The sequence below is a fragment of the Narcine bancroftii genome, chromosome 6 (assembly GCF_036971445.1).
Source record: "Narcine bancroftii isolate sNarBan1 chromosome 6, sNarBan1.hap1, whole genome shotgun sequence".
Taxonomy (NCBI): Eukaryota; Metazoa; Chordata; class Chondrichthyes; order Torpediniformes; family Narcinidae; genus Narcine; species Narcine bancroftii.
Window position 1 is genome coordinate 151,660,786 of NC_091474.1, and position 12,443 is coordinate 151,673,228.

Below are 12,443 nucleotides of genomic sequence, written 5' to 3' on the forward strand. Positions count from 1 at the left end.
TTCTTCTATCTTCTCTGGCGACTTTTCTACTTGTTTTTTCAGTTTCTTTTACTTTCTCCTTCTTGGGAGCCATCTTCTTTCTCTTCTCTGTATCTTTATCTTCTATTTGTTATATTTTATTTTTGTTATGCTTTGCTTTTTCCTAACTTTTTTCCTATTTTCCTGGAGAGTGCTGGTTTTCCTGACCAGCCACTACTCCATCACGTGAATCCCCGATGGTGGTAATCTTGAAGCTTATGGGAACAATTGCATGGGCCAGGGACAGATTCTGAGAGTTTAAGGCAAATGTCTGTAACTTTGATGGGTCCAGCGAAAGAGTTCTAAAATTAAACAAAAAAGCATAAATATTTGCCAGATTCAACAAGTAAGGTGTTGTGAACTGAACCAGAATTAGCAATTCATTTCATTGATGTTTTTTCAAAAGTACAAAAGTCAAAGAAAATTATAGGCAATTGGAAAATGGTAGAAACATTCAATAAGTCAGGCACCATCTATGGAGAGAAAGTAAATGAATGACTCTGATCAGAACTCATCAGGAGAGGTGAAGAGTCATTGTCCTGAAACATTGACTCTTCTCACTCCAAAAGGCTGTCTGTCCAGTTGAGGTTTCCAGCATTTTCTCTTTTAGCTTCAGGCTTCATTGACAAAACCAATGATTCAATAAAGGAAATATGATCTTCCTTTTTCTCTTCTTCGTTCTTCTTCCACTTCTCTGCTCTTCAGCCATTTGCAGCACCTGCTGTGAAATAATGGTTCCAAAATAAATCAAGTCAAGTCATGTTTATTCGTCATTCATACCATAAACCTTGCAGTGTACAGTGAAAATGAGATAGCGTATCTCCGGACCATGGAGCTGGTTATTTACATGGATAAATTACCTCAGAAACTTTTATAAATAACATATCATAAATAACATCACTTATTAAATATCAGGTTACATATGCTAGCCCTGTGTCCCTGGAGTTCAGAAGCCTCACGGCTTGCGGGAAAAAGCTGTCTTGTAATCTGGTCGTGAGAACTCAAATGCTTCAGTACCTCTTCCCAGATGGCAGGAGGGAGAACAGATTGCAAGAGGGGTGTATGGAGTCCTTAATGATGTTTATGACTTTCTGCAAACAACAGCCATCATGTTAAGGAGAGAGACCCCAATAATCCCCTTAGCAGTCTTTCCTATCTGCTGCAGGGACTTGAGTTCTGAGATGGTACAGTCCCCAAACCAGACAGTGATCCAGTTGCATAGGATGCTAGAATGCCTTTAGAATGTAGTGAGGGTGGAGGATGGAAGCTGAACTTTACTCAACCTCTACAGGAAGTAAAAGTGTTATTGGGCCTTCTTGTCAATGGATCTGGTGTTATGTCTCTGTGTTACTTGGGAGGTTTCTTAAGTAACGTAGAGATGCAAGATTCAAATAACAGAAGAGACTTCACTTACTGATGTCTTCCACCATCTCAGGAAACTGTTCACACACACTCATGCATACACCCCAACAGTGGTGCACCACAGTTACTATAGTGTATTCTTGCGCGGTTACAAAATAGTTCACATTATCCTGACTATATAACATCCCTCCTTCTCAAGATAAAGAAAAATGTAGTGATCTTTATCACTTTTTTTCCAGTGCAACTTAAGTAATTGAACATGTATGCTAGTAATATTTACACAACTATTTTTAAATAGTTCTTATCGATCCGCACTGACAGCATTATGTTGCTTTGCCATCTTGAGGATTTGGCTGCAACTGTTGGGCTCTGTGTTGCTGGTACACGTGTAGGTGATGTAGCTTGTTGTGCTTCACCTGACACCTGCTGTGTTGATGTTTCATTATTAGTGGTTGTAGTGTCTACCCTTGATACCTCACTTGATATTGGTGTTGCAGGCTTTGCTGGTATTACAGCTTTCTGCTTCATCACATCTTGTGTCAGCCAGATGTGAATTCTATTCCTCCTCAGCTGATTGCCAGAGTCTGTCTTGACAATGTATGATCTTGGTGTCTCAGCTTCTCTGATGACCTTTGTGTTCGGCTCTTGAATATGCACATGCTGCCCTCTGAAGAGTTCTGGCAATGTTTGTGCATGTTTATTATAATGCTGGCATCCTTCTTGCGTGTCAGCCAGTCTTCTTCTGGTTCCTCCTGGTCTTCAGGAGGGCGTACTTTGCTTGGCAGAATTGTTTTATATCTCCAGCCATTTAAAATTCTGCCTGTGACTCCATGACTGCCCTTAAAGGTATTGCTCATAATGATAGAAGAGTGAGGTAAGGGCCTTGTTTTGTTTTGCGACACTCAACTAGTATGCGGTTCACAGTTTGTCTTTCAGTGAACCCATGACCTTTGGGGTAGTAGGGGGATGATGTAATGATAACAAACCTATACTCAGCAACCAGGTTTCTGAATTCTTGTATTCCATTGTCACATATTACTTGCTTGGGTATTCTTTGTTCAGCAAGGAACGCTCTCATTTCTGACGTGATAGTTGACGCTCTCAGGTCATTCACCCTTTTGATGAATGGAAACTTAGAGTAGTAACAGGCTACTATTAAATACCACTCTTGATTCTTGATGAACAAGTCTGCTCCCATTGTGTGCCTGGCAGGTACTTCTGTGGAAATCATTTCCTCTTTTTGTTGTGTGTTTATGTTGATGCTTTTGGATATCTTCTTCATCTGGATCCCAGAATTGACAGAGATCAATTGCAACTCCCAGCAGCTATCCAGACCTAGAATTGCTGGTCCATCTGCAACTACCATGTAGAACGTACAGAGGATGTTCATTCCCTTATGGCAACCATTAATCATAGCTCTCCCTACCTGCTCGATCATAATGTGACATTTGTGTTTTCAAAGCATGGTCTTTTGAATACCCTTTTATTTATGTTCTCTGGGAACATCTGGCGGTAGAGTCTGAGTGGAAGGACGTTGCTTTGTGATCTAGTATCCAGCTTCACCTGTAGGTTAAACATCGTAGGCTTGTTCTGGATTGTCCTCTGTATTTGGATCCTTGTGTGAAACTCGCTTCCTTCTTTCATCTCACCCGACATCTCGTGAAGGTGTATGGATTCTATGTCCAGTATCTGGGTGTCGGAGTCCTCATTGTTGTTTCCTTTTATGTGGTGGATGATCTTCTTGTCTTTTTTTTTCACTGGTATTACTGTTTTCTTCATACTAGACTTACACATCTTTGCCCTGTGGTTTACTTTACCACAGGCTCTACATTCAGAACTGTATGTGGGGCATTTGTTTTGGTCATTGAAGGGGTGTTATCTGCCATACTTCCTGCAGGTCTTGGGGGTTTGCAATTTTCTGATTGTGTTCTTTATAGCAACAACCCTTCCTTCTCTTTGCTGTTGGTGGATCTGCATAGATAGGGATTTCATTTGCGTCCTCGTGGTTTTGAAAGCTCTGGCTGTGTCTATAGCTTCAGCCAGCTTCAAGCTATCCTTCCCTATAAGAGACTTCTGCACTTCAGGATGGGCACTCCCCCATATTAGTTGATCAACTACTCTCTCCTCTATATCCTTAATCTGCATTTTGCAGCAACAATTTTTAGTCTAGTGAGGAAGTTATCATCAGTCTCTTGTGTTAAACCTTGAAATTCATAGTGGTTAATTCTATGATTAGACCTGGATTCAAGGTGAGAATCAAACTTTGCAAATATCTGCTCTGGATCATTTTTCTCCACCTCTGTGAGCTCCCAGCTATTAAATAAGTCAAGGCCTCAGTCCCCTGTCCAGAGAAGGATATAACTGACCTTCTCCTCTGCTGTTGCATTTTTAAAATAGCTTTTGAGTGCTACATTGCACTTCTGCTGAAATGTTTAAGTGATTCAACAATGACTTCAGCCTCCCAGTCCATCACTTGGCGAACTGCTGTTGCTCCAGCCATTATTTCAGTAATGTTTTTTTCTCTTTTTCCCCTTCATATTTCAGTGACTTACAATCAATTGTATGGCTTTATTCCTGTTCTTTTATATCACTGCCACCATGTTGTGACTCTGAGTTACTTGGGAGGCTTCTTAAATAACTTAGAGATGCAAGAGATTTTACTTACTGATGCCTTCCACCATCTCAGGAAAACAGTTCACATACTCACTTATACATATACAAACACCCCACAATGGTGCACTACAGAAGGGAGTATTCTTATGAGGTTACAAAATAGTTCATATTATCCTGACTATATAATTGGATCACCCGCCAGGTGCACACCAAGGAAATGGTGCTCTTGATTACATAGCCCTGGGAGGTCCCTGTGCTCAGTATGATGGTGTCGAACTTGCTGTTTCCAATCTGGACTGACTGAGGTTTTCTAGTTAGGAAGTTGAGGATCCAGTTACAGAGAAAGGTGTTTATGCCAGCTGGTTCATCTTCCTAATCAGGGGCTGCGCTATGATTGTGTTGAATGCTGAGCTGAAGTCTATGAACAGCATTGAAACATACAAGTCTTTATTATCCAGGTGGGTTAGGGCGAGAAGGAGTGTAATGGCAATGGCATCGTCTGTGGATCAGTTTGGACTGTACGCAAATTGAAGGTTGTCCAGTGAGAGGGGCAGCTGAGCCTTGAAGTGCTCCATGCACTTCATGACGGTGGACATGAGTGCGACAGGATGGTAGTCATTGAGACAGCACACTGATGACTTCTTTGGCACAGGGATGATGGTGGCATCCTTGAAGCACTTTGGTGCTTAGGGTGATGTTGAAGATGTCTGTGAGGATGTCAACTAGTTGGTACACACATCCTCTGAGCACCCTGCCAATGATGTTATCTGGTCCTGCAACCTTACGAGGGTTGATCTTGAGCAGCATCCTTCTCACTTCAGCTTTTGTGAGATGCAGTGCCTGCTCATATGGAGGAGGTGTGGACTTCCTGACCTCCACATCGTTTTTCACCTCAAAGCATGTAGAAATCATTCAGAGCATCTGGGAGGGACATGCAGCTGGTGGGTGCTTGTGTTTGATGGTGGCACGGATGCCCTCCCACATGCACCGTGTGTCACTGCTGTTCCGGACGTAACTCTAAATAGACTGAGGCAGAATCAGAGGTTGTCATCTGAAGAAGGTCGGTGTCATTTGTTTCTGTTATGAAGAGGACTTGAGTTTGGACACTCAGCTCAGCGTCAGATTGGATGTCAATTTTGCAAACACTGGTTCAATTTGAAATGATGCTCAAGTGGGTTGTAAGTGAAGTCAATACAAAGACAATAGTTTTTGTATCACCAATATTTAATTGGTGAAACATCTGCTGCAGGATAAGGAAAATGACACTACAGAAACTACAGGGACCTTAATATCTGCGATGTCAGTCTCTTTGCTTGATAGTCGTAAGATTAGTGGAGCGGGGTGTATTATACTTGAACTCTATTATTAATCTCCAATACTGTGGGGTGGGGCACAATGGTACAGAAAGTTGAGATTGATATGTTCCTCAGAGATTGATGGGTTCCAAATTAGTCAGGGCATTGAAGGCTATAGGGAGATTGCCAAGCAGTGGGGCTGAGAGGGAAAATGGATCACTTCATGATTAAATGGTGGGGGAGACTCAATGGGCTGAATAGCCTCTTTCTTATGGTCTTATTAGAACAATATGCTGATTATATTGCCACACATTTTGGCAAATAATGTGGAAATTCAATGATGAAGTTCCACCCTAGAAGACAATTTGCTTTATTAAGTGCAGCTTCAGCCATGATCTAGTCACATGGTTAATGGTTCTTTTACAATACTCCTGCCAGTAATCATTTAATATGTGATGATTCTTTTATAGGGTGCATAAGCATTTTATAAATGTTTACAACAGTTCTTCATATACTGTATATGTATTTTGTATTCTGAGTTCTGCACAAGTGATTTAGCAGAGTTATTACTTGCATCTTTTATAAAGTACAACAAGCAAATTAATAACAGATTAAATTTCTGATTATGTCTTTAATGTTGAGCTAGTAGCAATTCAAATTTTGATTGTTTGAGCTTTGCATGTGCATTTATGAATATTGTTAGGTAAAAACATCATGAGCTGGGAATGTAGAGGAAGTCTCCCAGTGCTGGGCCGTAACAAGATGCAGTTGTGACCTTGTACTCTCAAGATAAGAGTGGGGATGACAAATTGATGTGCAGGAGGCTAGCAGAGAGGGACAGCAACAGTTTATTCATTGGACAATGTCATGGTATGATAATTTACTAAGTACGTATCCTAAGGTATATAAAAAACACCATTTTCTGATAACGGCAGAATGTGCCTTCTCCAACTAACACTGTTAGTTGCAAGTATTACAATCCGGCAATAAAGAACAAAGAACCTTGATTTTGACTCAGTCTGGTGTTTGACTCACTCATTCATGAACAAAGCAGACCTAACAATATGTGTTTTATGATGCATTCAGATTTTAAATGATTTAATTAGGTTCTAAATATAAATCTTCCTGATATATTAAAAATACGTATTCATCACATATCTTTCTTTGGCTTGGCTTCGCGGACGAAGATTTATGGAGGGGGTAAAAAGTCCACGTCAGCTGCAGGCTCGTTTGTGGCTGACAAGTCCGATGCGGGACAGGCAGACACGGTTGCAGGGGAAAATTGGTTGGTTGTTAAATATCATATTGAGGTGGAATAAGCATAACTTTGTCAGTATAAATTTAGAGGAGGAGTATCAAGGCAACAGGGTAATATTATCTGGTCACAAATTAATTGTACTCTCTTTTATTTTGATTCTCTCACTATTAAATCATTAAAATGAAACAATGTTCATTGCTGTCTTGTTTTAGTGGGCAATAGGTGACACAATAACCCTTAAGCAAACAATATTTTGAATGTGCTTTTAAAGCTTTATATTTCATTATCAATGAGCTTATTTAATTTTTCTGTGAAAATTATTTTCTCTGTTCTCTGCTTGGAAAGTAGCAGCATCTTCATCGGTTGTGATCACATTTTTCTTGTCCACGGGTGAACTGACCACTTTTATTACTGCTACATCTGATGTTACTTGTGCACCTGCCCTATATGTATGGAAGCAAAGGAAAATTTGTTTGCCAAATCTTTTCTTAAACTTTATGATTTCACAACAGTCTGCATCCATCGTGACATTGCCACTTCCACTGAGCTTACTCAAAATGAATTAACTTGTTTTTCTTTCCTTCTGGAGGGCAATAATTCATGCAGTAGCAAAATCCTGGCACTGAAGCAACTTAGTTTTTTTTTAGCACCCATGTCAATGATGTTTTCACAGCAGTGCTGCCAAACTGCTGTTTACATCCCAACGTTTGACGTAGGTTTTTGTCTGAGATTCCCTGCATTGCAATTAAATGATCTCAGCTGTGCTTGTCGTGGGAGCTGCCAAGGGGAACCTCACTGATTCTTGACCATGAGAGAGGAGATTAAAGGGTGAGCTGTTTCTGAGAAATAAATGGTAACACTTCTTAGTTCATGGCCTCAAATGTCACGTCGCGCTATCGCCCCCTCAAATGATAGTGTAGTTTTTGTTTTCATTCCACCTTCTTTAAAACCTGGAAAAAAATTGCATCTTCAAGCATTTCTATGCTGAATTACACCAATTGGGAAATTGCTTCCGAGTCTAATGAGGTTTACAAAAGTGTCTCTCAACAAGAGCAACTGGTCGAATCTTGCATCAGGATCAATGGGATCACTCCATGTTACTTTTAGAGAATAAGAAGGGAGCTTAATTCCGACAACAGCACCTGGCAGCGCATTTTTAAATAACAACAATGTGGAGCACTTAGTCACTTAAAACCAATGAGAAACACAAAGACTACAAATGCTGGAAGTTTGGGCAAAACAAATGCTGGGAAACACAATGGGTCACGTAGTATCTATGGTTAGTCAATGTTTTAGGTCTGAATAAACAATGCATTTCTACCCATGGATGTTGACTGACCTGCTGAGTTCCTCCAGCAACTCTTTGCTTACAACTAATGATTGCTTTTCCACAGCATTGCTGGCCTTACAACACCAGGGTACAATTTGTTACAGTGGATCTTGACATGATAAGAAATTGGAATTAAGATTGCCAAATGATTTTTAACTTTAAATGTACAGCCTTGTACCTGTAGGCAGCATTCTTTAATGAAGAATGATCATGATCTTGGAGAAAGCAACACAACAAAGTCAACGTGGAATTAATAGGTTTCCAGGTGCATTTGAAAGACAATTAACTCGATGGAAAACCCTGTTATTTTGTCTTTGTTCAAGGTTTGGTCTCATAGAATACTGCACACATGATCTTCTCACAGTGTAGGTGATATTGATATGTTGGGAACGGTGCCGTCCAATGCAAGACAAACTATTCCCAGAATAGGAATATTCTTAGTTATCTATATATCTTGAAAGTGCTGAGGTTCCCTATTGAAGGAAAGCACAAGAGAGGAATGATCTGATCAAAATGCTATCGGAGGATATGGTGTTCCAATCGTCAGATTTGTTCCAAGGTTAAGGAGAGGATTAGGTGACACAAATATACAAGGCCACAACTAGTCAAGTGATGGTTATTTTCCAGAAACCTCACATTGACAGCAAAAACAGGTTATTGACTCAAATGTGATTTGTTAAGAGGTTTTAAATGAGAACAGGGTCTATTTCTGGATGAGCAGAGATCAACTCACACAAAAGTTAGATTTGATTTAATTATTTTGAGGATCTCAGAAGAACCTCCCCTGAAATTTGTCTCCTGATGTGCTTTAATTGTTCTTTTCTGACACTGAGGCCATTTGTTCTTGAATCTGGAGGGCAGCAGCATAGGGTGGCCATTCCAAAAGGAGGACGTGGTCATAGGTTAACACACACACACACGCACACACACACACACACCTGTATTTGCATTTGTTGTTTTTGCAATACCGTTTAAATTTTATAAAATATAACTTCTTTGAAAGACATAAAACTTATGACCATGTCCCCCTTATGGAAATTTTGAAATGGGCACCCTACTGCAGCATGTCTAATCAGAAGTTCTGTCTCTGAGCTTTAATTAAGCTTCAATGGAAGAGTATAAAAGGCCGAAGGCAGATGTCAAAATGGAAATGGGGTGGAGAATTAAAGTGACAGGCGATTGAAAGTTCAGGGTAATGCTTGCAGGTGGAACAGAGATGTTCTGCAAAGCTGTGATCCAATCTGTATTTAGTTTCTCCAACATAGAGAACAGCACATTGTGAACACTAAATATAATAAATTAATCTTAAAGGAGTGTTTGGGCCTCTGAATGGTGGCAAAGGAAAATATAAAAGGGCAGATGCTACCTCTCCTAGGGGTTGCATGGGAATGTGCCATGAGAAGAGCTGTGGTTGTTGATGGTGATGGAAAATGAATCATGGAGCCATGGAACAAATGGTCACTTTGGAATGCTGAAAGTGAAAGGTAGGAGATGAGTGGCATGGTTAGTGAAACACTATTACAGTACCAATTACCCAGGTTCAAATCCGGAGCTGTCCGTAAGGAGTTTACACATTCTCCCCACATCTCTGTAGGTTTCTTTTGGGTCCTCCAGTTTCCTCCCACCCTCCAAATGTATGGGGGTTGTAGATTAAGTTGGGTATTTGGATAGCATAGTTTCATGAGCTTGAAGGGCCTGTAACTGAGCTGTATGTCTAAATTTAATTTAAATCAGTCTGTCATGGGCATACTGGAAGTACTGTAAATTTTAAACCATTGAATGTGAAGGTTGGCAGGATGGACGATGAGGATGAATAGAATCCTACCTTTGTTCCCAAAGATGGGATATAAACGCAAGGTGTTGTAGTTGCGGAGTGAATGGAGAAGCACATGAGTGAACCATGTAGAACAACCGAGACAATGCTATGTACAAGACAGCAGCAGTAGAAACTAGTTGCTTCGAGAGAAATGTCCGTTTTAGGTGAGTGGCAATTGAAACTCCCCTTTTATTTGCGTAGGAGGCACAAAGTGAGTGGTTCTCACAAGGCTTCCAATCTACCCTTTTGTAGGTCAGCCAAATTGCAGTATTTCTCCTCCACAATGGTCACAGAGTGGTATACTGATGCCCCTATAACATGGAGAAATCAAATTGTCTATCACCACACTTCAGCACAGTATCACTTCAAAGGATGCTTCGCCAAGTGTTGTCTCCTTAAAATGGCCCCTACTCATTCCCGTTTTGCACAGAGAAATCTGACAAATTGTCTATCACCACACAAGGCCCTTCAGCACAGTATCACTTCAAAGGATGCTTCGCCAAGTGCTGCTTCCTTAAAATGGCCCCTGAGCAAACTCAGTACAGGGTCTTTAATCTGCTGGTCACATGATCTCTGCACCTGCGCTTCCTCTCTCTCCAGATTTATCTAATTTAGTACATGCTGTCCTCACGCTCTCAGTCAAACTCCCAGACATTCAACTTGCTTTCTCTCTTCAAGTGAGAGTCCCACTCAACCGAAAATTAACTGTGAGCACGCAACATGTTGGAAATAAGTGGAGGGAGGTGAGGTAATGAAGCGGCTCACAGAGGAAAACACTGCGACAAACTAATTGGGCCAAATGGCTTTCTTATTGTACTGTAGCTCTGAGTAATATTATCTTAACAGCTATGGTGGTGTTCAATAAGCAGGGTGACAGGTGATAATTAAAATAATTTTGAATCATGGCAGAACCTCTTATTTTAAGTTACTGCAGAATGTGCGCTTGGCTGATCACCAGCAGCACTGGCAATTTGCAATGAACCATCAGCTTTGTCTGCATGTATCTTGAGAAACTTGTCCATCTGCAGAGGTTGGTGCAACCAAAGAGAAGCTGGAGGGACTCAGTAGGACAGACAGTATCCACAGAGAGAGCAAGGAGAGTCAACATTTCAGGCTGGGAGACACACAAGAGACTTCTGGTGTTGGAATCTGAATCCAAATACAGTCCGCTGGAGAAGCAGCAGAGTTTCAGTTGAAAACAGTTTATTTTTGTTGCCCAACTGATGCTGTTTGACACGCTGAACACCTCCCAGCAGAGTGTGTGTGGTTTCATGTTGGAATCCTTTGATGAGACTGAGGTAGGAATGGACATTTACAAACATGAAAAAGGCTTGGTGGGGGAGCTATGGAGGGGCCAAAAGTTAATAGAATAATGGACAAATAAAGGTGGGATAGGTAGGGGAGGAGACCACTCAGAAGGGGGTTGAGTTGTTGAGTGAAAAATGGGTACTGAAATGGGGCAGAAAAATGGGAACAGGTCAGGTTCAGATGGAAAGAGTCGAGATTACCTGAAATTGGAAATATCAGTGTTCATGCCACTTCGTTGTGATACCAGTCTCTCCAAACCTTTCCGGCACAAAACTGAAAGATAACCAGAGGAAACATTTGTAGATTTTTGTAGCAACAGCCAGAAGAAATCTACCAGCAACTCATCAGTAAGAAGCAGATGATCCCTTTAAATACAAAATCCTATGGCCATTTAATGTTGAAAGTATTCTTATAGAGCAGTGGTTTGCAACCTTTTTATTTCCACTCACCTACACACTTTAAATAATCCCTCTGCCATCGGTGCTCTGTGATTAGTAAGGGATTGCTTAAGATGGTATGTGAGTGGGAAGGGAAGGTTGAGAATCACTGCTCTAGACCCAATTGTTACTGAAATATTTTGCTTGAGAAAAATTGTCATTCGCCCATTTCCTTTGGAGTTCTGAAACCGTGTACTGAAAACCACTGTTTTAATCATACCTAATTGACTTGTTATATGCAACCTGAGGTCCAGGTCCAAATTCTTCCTCGTGTCAGACAATAAAATTATTGTCGTCATTATTGTCTTTTAGTCTGTTGGTGCACAGTTTCAAACTCTTAAGCCTTCTGTCCAATGTGAGGAGGGAGGAGAGTTTGTGTTCAGGAGCCCTTCAGTGTGTTGGCTTCCTTTTCGAGGCAACAAGAGACCTAGATGGTCCACAGAGGGCAGCTACATCTCATCTCGAGCAGGACAGCTCCCATACCATGCTGTGATACAACCACCAAGTTTGCTTTCAATGGAGCACCTGGAGAAATTGTAGAGGAATGTTGGAATCATGTAAAACTTCCTTAGACTACTAAAAAATTAGATGGATTGGTGTCTTTCTTAATCCAGCAGAAAAACATTTCTTTCATTTCCATGATCTTTAATTTCATTTGAAGCCTCCACTAAGGAATATCATAGAATATCTTCCAGAAGTCAAGATCATTTTCCTGCCATAGACGTTGTGTGCCATTTTGATTTCTTTCTTAAAGAAGTCACATAGCTTTACTAGATATGTTGTTTACAAGTCCATTTGACTTTTCCAGTCCTCTGTCTTTTACTGTTCTGATTGGTTTGATTTAACTTGTCTACCCAAGAGTACCAGATCAACAAGTTTTTGATAAAATGGCAGTATTTTAATACTAAGAGATAACGTCAGAGCTAAGTATTTGGTTGATTTTGGTGAAGGTGTTTGTAATTTCCTGACCTACATTCTGTAATATCTTGGTCTGAGGGATTTGACA

At 40.6% G+C, this 12,443-nt stretch overlaps 1 long non-coding RNA gene across 1 annotated transcript in view; it reads right to left on the reverse strand.

Annotated features, from left to right (window-relative positions):
• Positions 1-385: 385 nt before the first annotated feature.
• The window catches only part of LOC138737632 (uncharacterized), a 275,427-nt gene continuing 263,369 nt past the window's right edge, over positions 386-12,443 (reverse strand). The window contains exons 4-5 of the long non-coding RNA XR_011341095.1: positions 11,201-11,273; positions 386-739 (exon numbers count right to left, since the gene is read on the reverse strand). This is a non-coding gene — a long non-coding RNA (uncharacterized lncRNA). The remainder of the gene's footprint in view (positions 740-11,200; positions 11,274-12,443) is intronic.